This window comes from Aquarana catesbeiana, linkage group LG07 (assembly GCF_042186555.1).
Source record: "Aquarana catesbeiana isolate 2022-GZ linkage group LG07, ASM4218655v1, whole genome shotgun sequence".
NCBI lineage: Eukaryota > Metazoa > Chordata > Amphibia > Anura > Ranidae > Aquarana > Aquarana catesbeiana.
In genome coordinates this window covers 864,797-873,518 of record NC_133330.1, presented here as the reverse complement: position 1 = coordinate 873,518, position 8,722 = coordinate 864,797, and positions in this window count along the sequence as shown.

The following is an 8,722-nucleotide window of genomic DNA, read 5'->3' as shown; positions in this document are numbered from 1 at the left end:
TCTATACACTCCCCCATACACTCCTCCATACACTCCTTCATACACTCTTCTATACACTCTTCTATACACTCCTCCATACACTCCTCCATACACTCCTCCATACACTTCTCCATACACTCCTCCATACACTCCTCCATACACTCCTCTATACACTCTTCTATACACTCCTCCATACACTCCTCTATACACTCCTTTATACACTCCTCCATGCACTCCTCCATGCACTCCTCCATACACTCTTCTATACACTCTTCTATACACTCCTCTATACATCCTCCATGCACTCCTCTATACACTCCTCTATACACTCCTCCATACACTCCTCCATGCAATCCTCCATACACTCTTCTATACACTCCTCCATACACTCCTCTATACACTCCTCTATACACTCCTCTATACACTCCTCCATACACTCCTCCATGCACTCCTCCATACACTCTTCTATACACTCCTCCATACACTCTTCTATACACTCCTCTATACACTCCTCTATACACTCCTCTATACACTCCTCCATACACTCCTCTATACACTCCTCCATACACTCCTCTATACACTCCTCCATACACTCCTCTATACACTCTTCTATACACTCCTCTATACACTCCTCCATACACTCCTCTATACACTCCTCTATACACTCTTCTATACACTCCTCCATACACTCCTCCATACACTCCTCCATACACTCCTCCATACACTCCTCTATACACTCCTCCATACACTCCTCTATACACTCCTCCATACACTCCTCTATACACTCCTCCATGCACTCCTCCATGCACTCCTCCATGCACTCCTCCATACACTCTTCTACACACTCTTCTATACACTCCTCTATACACTCCTCTTTACACTCCTCTATACACTCCTCCATACACTCCTCCATGCAGTCCTCCATACACTCTTCTATACACTCCTCTATACACTCCTCTATACACTCTTCTATACACTCCTCCATACACTCCTCCATACACTCTTCTATACACTCCTCTATACACTCCTCTATACACTCCTCTATACACTCCTCCATGCACTCCTCCATACACTCTTCTATACACTCCTGTATACATCCTCCATACACTCCTCCATACACTCCTCCATACACTCTTCTATACACTCCTCTATACACTCCTCCATACACTCCTCTATACACTCCTCTATACACTCCTCTATACACTCCTCCATACACTCTTCTATACACTCCTCTATACACTCCTCCATACACTCCTCTATACACTCCTCTATACACTCCTCTATACACTCCTCCATACACTCCTCTATACACTCCTCTATACACTCCTCCATACACTCTTCTATACACTCCTCTATACACTCCTCCATACACTCTTCTATACACTCCTCTATACACTCTTCTATACACTCCTCCATACACTCCTCTATACACTCTTCCATACACTCCTCTATACACTCTTCTATACACTCCTCCATACACTCCTCTATACACTCTTCTATACACTCTTCTATACACTCCTCCATACACTCCTCCATACACTCCTCCATACACTCTTCTATACACTCTTCTATACACTCCTCTATACACTCTTCTATACACTCTTCTATACATTCCCCCATACACTCCTCCATACACTCCTCCATACACTCTTCTATACACTCTTCTATACACTCCTCCATACACTCCTCCATACACTTCTCCATACACTCCTCCATACACTCCTCCATACACTCCTCTATACACTCCTCTATACACTCCTCCATACACTCCTCTATACACTCCTCTATACACTCCTCCATGCACTCCTCCATGCACTCCTCCATACACTCTTCTATACACTCTTCTATACACTCCTCTATACATCCTCCATGCACTCCTCTATACACTCCTCTATACACTCCTCCATACACTCCTCCATGCAATCCTCCATACACTCTTCTATACACTCCTCCATACACTCCTCTATACACTCCTCTATACACTCCTCTATACACTCCTCCATACACTCCTCCATACACTCTTCTATACACTCCTCCACACACTCCTCCATACACTCTTCTATACACTCCTCTATACACTCCTCCATGCACTCCTCCATGCACTCCTCCATGCACTCCTCCATACACTCTTCTATACACTCCTCCATACACTCTTCTATACACTCCTCTATACACTCCTCTATACACTCTTCTATACACTCCTCTATACACTCCTCCATGCACTCCTCCATACACTCTTCTATACACTCCTCTATACACTCCTCCATACACTCCTCTATACACTCCTCTATACACTCCTCCATACACTCTTCTATACACTCCTCTATACACTCCTCTATACACTCCTCTATACACTCCTCTATACACTCCTCCATACACTCCTCTATACACTCCTCTATACACTCCTCCATGCACTCCTCCATACACTCCTCTATACACCCCCTCCATACACTCCTTCATACACTCCTCTATACACCCCCTCCATACACTCCTCTATACACTCCTCTATACACTCCTCTATACACTCCTCCATACACTCTTCTATACACTCTTCTATACACTCCTCTATACACTCCTCCATACACTCCTCTATACACTCCTCTATACACTCCTCTATACACTCCTCCATACACTCCTCTATACACTCCTCTATACACTCCTCCAAGCACTCCTCCATACACTCCTCTATACACCCCCTCCATACACTCTTCTATACACTCCTCTATACACGCCTCTATACACTCTTCTATACACTCCTCCATACACTCCTCTCTATGGGAGAACTATGAGGTCTCCACCCATGACACAGGTGGACACTAATGAGAGGTACTTAATGAAAGAGTGGGGTGCTCCTCACCCAAAAGGATTTGGTCAGTATCCAAATAATAGACAAACAAAATATTTGGGGGGCACACCCTAAAAGATGCATCAAAGATGGTGCAGCCATAAGACCAACAACAGAACAAAATATTACAGCGCACACATGCAACAAAGACATTTATTAGTAGGACCCCCTAATAATGGGGTACTTTGTCGCAGTAAGTTGGCTTAGCACCATATAGCAATATAGTGTGACCAAAAAATCCCCATATTTTTGAAATTGTCTAGGTGTTTTAAACTGGCCTTGCTGGAGGTAAATGTCTTTTTTGTATGTGTGCTCTGTTATATTTTGTTCTATTATTTCAGTAACACTTTTGCCAACAATTACAATTCAAAGCAATACAGATATCTTTTTATAGGACAAATAAGGATTTATTTTTGTGATGTTGTCTTCAAAAAAATTATATAATTTATAGACAAAACTAAAAATGCACTTTTTAAAAAATATCTGATGGATCTTAGTTGAACATCCAATTAATGTATTTTGTAGATAAAACGATTAAATGTTACTCTATCATTTATAATGACACTAAATTTATGATTCTGGTACAAATCATTGCAAGTTATTTACAAAACTACAAATCACACTTTTTTGTCCCAATTTTGCAAATCTTTAAAATGCAACACAAAAAAAACTAACTAACTCCTCTATACACTCCTCCATGCACTCCTCCATGCACTCCTCCATACACTCTTCTATACACTCTTCTATACACTCCTCTATACATCCTCCATGCACTCCTCTATACACTCCTCTATACACTCCTCCATACACTCCTCCATGCAATCCTCCATACACTCTTCTATACACTCCTCCATACACTCCTCTATACACTCCTCTATACACTCCTCTATACACTCCTCCATACACTCCTCCATGCACTCCTCCATACACTCTTCTATACACTCTTCTATACACTCCTCCACACACTCCTCCATACACTCTTCTATACACTCCTCTATACACTCCTCCATGCACTCCTCCATGCACTCCTCCATGCACTCCTCCATACACTCTTCTATACACTCCTCCATACACTCTTCTATACACTCCTCTATACACTCCTCCATACACTCCTCTATACACTCTTCTATACACTCCTCTATACACTCCTCCATGCACTCCTCCATACACTCTTCTATACACTCCTCTATACACTCCTCCATACACTCCTCTATACACTCCTCTATACACTCCTCCATACACTCTTCTATACACTCCTCTATACACTCCTCTATACACTCCTCTATACACTCCTCTATACACTCCTCCATACACTCCTCTATACACTCCTCTATACACTCCTCCATGCACTCCTCTATACACTCCTCTATACACCCCCTCCATACACTCCTTCATACACTCCTCTATACACCCCCTCCATACACTCCTCTATACACTCCTCTATACACTCCTCTATACACTCCTCCATACACTCTTCTATACACTCTTCTATACACTCCTCTATACACTCCTCCATACACTCCTCTATACACTCCTCTATACACTCCTCTATACACTCCTCCATACACTCCTCTATACACTCCTCTATACACTCCTCTATACACTCCTCCAAGCACTCCTCCATACACTCCTCTATACACCCCCTCCATACACTCTTCTATACACTCCTCTATACACGCCTCTATACACTCTTCTATACACTCCTCCATACACTCCTCTCTATGGGAGAACTATGAGGTCTCCACCCATGACACAGGTGGACACTAATGAGAGGTACTTAATGAAAGAGTGGGGTGCTCCTCACCCAAAAGGATTTGGTCAGTATCCAAATAATAGACAAACAAAATATTTGGGGGGCACACCCTAAAAGATGCATCAAAGATGGTGCAGCCATAAGACCAACAACAGAACAAAATATTACAGCGCACACATGCAACAAAGACATTTATTAGTAGGACCCCCTAATAATGGGGTACTTTGTCGCAGTAAGTTGGCTTAGCACCATATAGCAATATAGTGTGACCAAAAAATCCCCATATTTTTGAAATTGTCTAGGTGTTTTAAACTGGCCTTGCTGGAGGTAAATGTCTTTTTTGTATGTGTGCTCTGTTATATTTTGTTCTATTATTTCAGTAACACTTTTGCCAACAATTACAATTCAAAGCAATACAGATATCTTTTTATAGGACAAATAAGGATTTATTTTTGTGATGTTGTCTTCAAAAAAATTATATAATTTATAGACAAAACTAAAAATGCACTTTTTAAAAAATATCTGATGGATCTTAGTTGAACATCCAATTAATGTATTTTGTAGATAAAACGATTAAATGTTACTCTATCATTTATAATGACACTAAATTTATGATTCTGGTACAAATCATTGCAAGTTATTTACAAAACTACAAATCACACTTTTTTGTCCCAATTTTGCAAATCTTTAAAATGCAACACAAAAAAAACTAACAAGGAAAATGAATACAAAGAAAAGAAAGTTGTAATATTAATATCTGCAGTGGGAGGCCCCTCCACCATGTGTATAAAGGGAAAGTGACTCGGGGTTCTCACTAATGCCAAGTTCAGGGCTCCGGAGTGTTATGTCTGAACAGAGAAGACCGGGGTATTCCTTTTCTTTGGGTTTGTAATCCTGTATCAGGGTCCGGACTCTGAAGGCTTCAAAGAATCTTGGGTGGGATGAAGCCTTCAGTCCTTAGAGCAGGTCCTACTGGGGAACTGCAGGTTGTGTGAGGCCATGTGTACACTTGGTATAGGAGAGGATCTAACCATGGCTCAGGGCTTCCATCAAAAGGCAGGTGTGTGCTCCATCCAGTAGACAGTGGTACTGCCATTAAAAGAGATGTCCCACTCAGGAGACTGCACTCCATGTTGGAGGAGAGATTCCTCACCCACAAGACTAAGAGAGTCAGGACAGCTAAGTGACTCTGGAGGATGGGGAGAGCTGAGGTGACTAGGCGAGTCCAGAGGACTGAGGGAATTTATTAGTCTGAGAGAAGTGAGAGGGTGCCTGGAGAACCTCAACTGAGAGCCAGAAATGCCGAATGAGCCAGAAGAGCCCAGGGAGCTGGAAGTTCTTGGTCTGAAGGACCCTGACAAGAGCAGTAGAGCTGCCCATGAGGGAGCCAGGTGGCTTGGCATTTAATGTTTTGTGAAACTAAAACCCCTGTGTGGGAAATCCTGATGTAAAGGACTTTCCTTTACATGAATTTTGTGTTTAATAAAAGTTGTCCAGTAAGCCCTTAAATATAGTTGGAACTGACGTGACTCACTGAAATGCATCTCCCACCGAGCTAAACAACCCCCATATGACACCAGAAAAATCAAAGTATAAAAAAGCAAAATCAGGAGAAATATGATAAGTGGAGATGGGGAGGGGGGGTTAGTAGGGGCTGAGGGTTAATAATGGGTTAAGCAAGAACGCATTTTATGTAAAGGTTTTCAGGTTGTTTTAACTGATATTATATAAGGATTACCACTTATACTGATCTGCAAATGAATGGAACAGAGTAACTACAAATGTTACTTTGTATCTCTCTATCTCCTGTCTGATCAATGTTTATAAACAATGTTACTTTGTATCTCTGCATCTCCTGTCTGATCAATGTTTATAAACAATGTTACTTTGTGTCTCTCTATCTCCCATCTGATCAATGTTTATAAACAATGTTACTTTGTGTCTCTCTATCTCCCGTCTGATCAATGTTTATAAACAATGTTACTTTGTATCTCTGTATCGCCTGTCTGAAAAATGTTCTTTTGTACAAATAATGAGTCTAAAATTGGTGTATTACTTGGAGGAAGTTACCGGTATATCTCCTCATAATTCTGTTCTCGGTTCTACATACACCAATATTTTACATACATGTATTTTCGGACCCTTTGATTTCCCTCTATTCAATATTTATTCCTCCTGGCTCTTCCTAGTTCACACTTTGTAGCACATAGAATGGTAATTAGTCTTCCACACTCATATCTGTGGTCTCGCTGGATGGTTTTCTGGTCTTCTCCAATCTCCAGCACAGAAGCCTTTGGGGTCAACGTAGTCGGCTTCACACTGGCCACAGCCAGCTTTATTGCACTTCCAGCATTAGAAAGGCAGATGAGGGCCCCTGGGGGAACTGGTGTTAGGAGCATATGTAGGAGATGTGTTACAGGGACATGTTTTGGGTTGGGTCAGGAATCAGGATGGAGGTAGAAGCATTTGGCTTTATGGCAATCATAGGACTAAAACCAGAAACTCCTACAGATTCTCACAAAGTTACAGATTTAAGTAGGTTACATTAAAGACACAAGTCCATTGAGTTTACCCAAAATACAAGAATAACTTAAATTAAAACGCCTTACATCCAGGGACCCAACGTTGGAATCGCAGTTAATCAACACGAAGGCTGGAAACCCTATGAAGTGCGATCCACACTTTTCAAACCGGGCAGATTTCTGGCTACTGTAACCAAGCAGCAGTTAGCGTATTTCTTAAAGATAGTCAGAATTCCATAGACAATGAAGCCCACAAGTCTTCTATCATGGACTTGGGTTCTCTAAATGAAATGAGTCCACGTTTTCTCCCATTCTGTTCATGAACTCATTCATTCCCATGATAATTCCTTTCACTTCACAAAGTCTGGATCATTGATAATCCTGTCCCTGAGCATTGTGGGAAGAGAACAGTTTCTGCCTCTCCGGAGGATTAGATATTAAAAGTATTTTCATTTCTTGATGAACCTGAAGAAATGTGTTCTTACCCTGTCTTGCAGTATTTATGAGTTCCATATATATTTGAATGGGATTTTAATATCTGTCATTAATCATACTTTTTTTTCTCTCTCCTACACTATCGCTCTTTTAATCAGCGATTGATATCAGGTACCCAGAATCATACGTGCCAGCCATGCCAATTTAGCTCTTATAATGACCCCCCCTCCCCCTTCCAAGAGGAGGGCTAATCTAAACCAAATCTGAAGACTGATCCAAATTCAGCATTCACTCTGAGCTCAGTTCACATATCAGTAGGTGGATGCAGAAGAGTCCTTCTTGGCTGTGTTCTGCCCAGGTGTAAGATGTGGAAGTCAATGAAGTGGAATGGGCCCAGATATCAGCGTTATCGGCAAAGCTACTCTGCAGCAAACACTTTGATTGGTGTATCTCGAGAACCTTTTTTTATATCAACATTTTGGGGGAATCAACATACTCTAGCAAGACCAGATTTTGTGTAACCCAACCATGACACCCACTATATGGACACGTGTTTGTAGACAGTTCTCCCAATGATGGGGTTCAGGGGTCTCTAGTGCAGGGTCCCGGTAATCCTCCATCATACAAAGACACTGGAGACAATTGTGATCCTCCAACCTTGTGGTAACAGTTTAGTGAAGACCCTTTTCTGTTCCTGCATGACTGTGCCCCCCCTATACAAAGCCAGTTCCATAGAGACATGACTGTGCCCCCCCCGTAAAAAGCCAGCTGCATAAAGACATGACTGTGCCCCCCCCTGTACAAAGCCAGCTCCATAAAGACATGACTGTGCCCCCCCCCCGTGTACAAAGCCAGCTCCATAAAGACATGACTGTGCCCCCCCTGTGTACAAAGCCAGCTCCATAAAGACATGACTATGCCCCCCCGTACAAAGCCAGCTCCATAAAGACATGACTATGCCCCCCCCCTGTACAAAGCCAGCTCCATAGAGACATGACTGTGCCCCCCCCCTGTACAAAGCCAGCTCCATAAAGACATGACTGTGCCCCCCGTGTACAAAGCCAGCTCCATAAAGACATGACTGTGCCCCCCCTGTACAAAGCCAGCTCCATAGAGACATGACTGTGCCCCCCCTGTACAAAGCCAGCTCCATAAAGACATGACTGTGCCCCCCCCTGTACAAAGCCA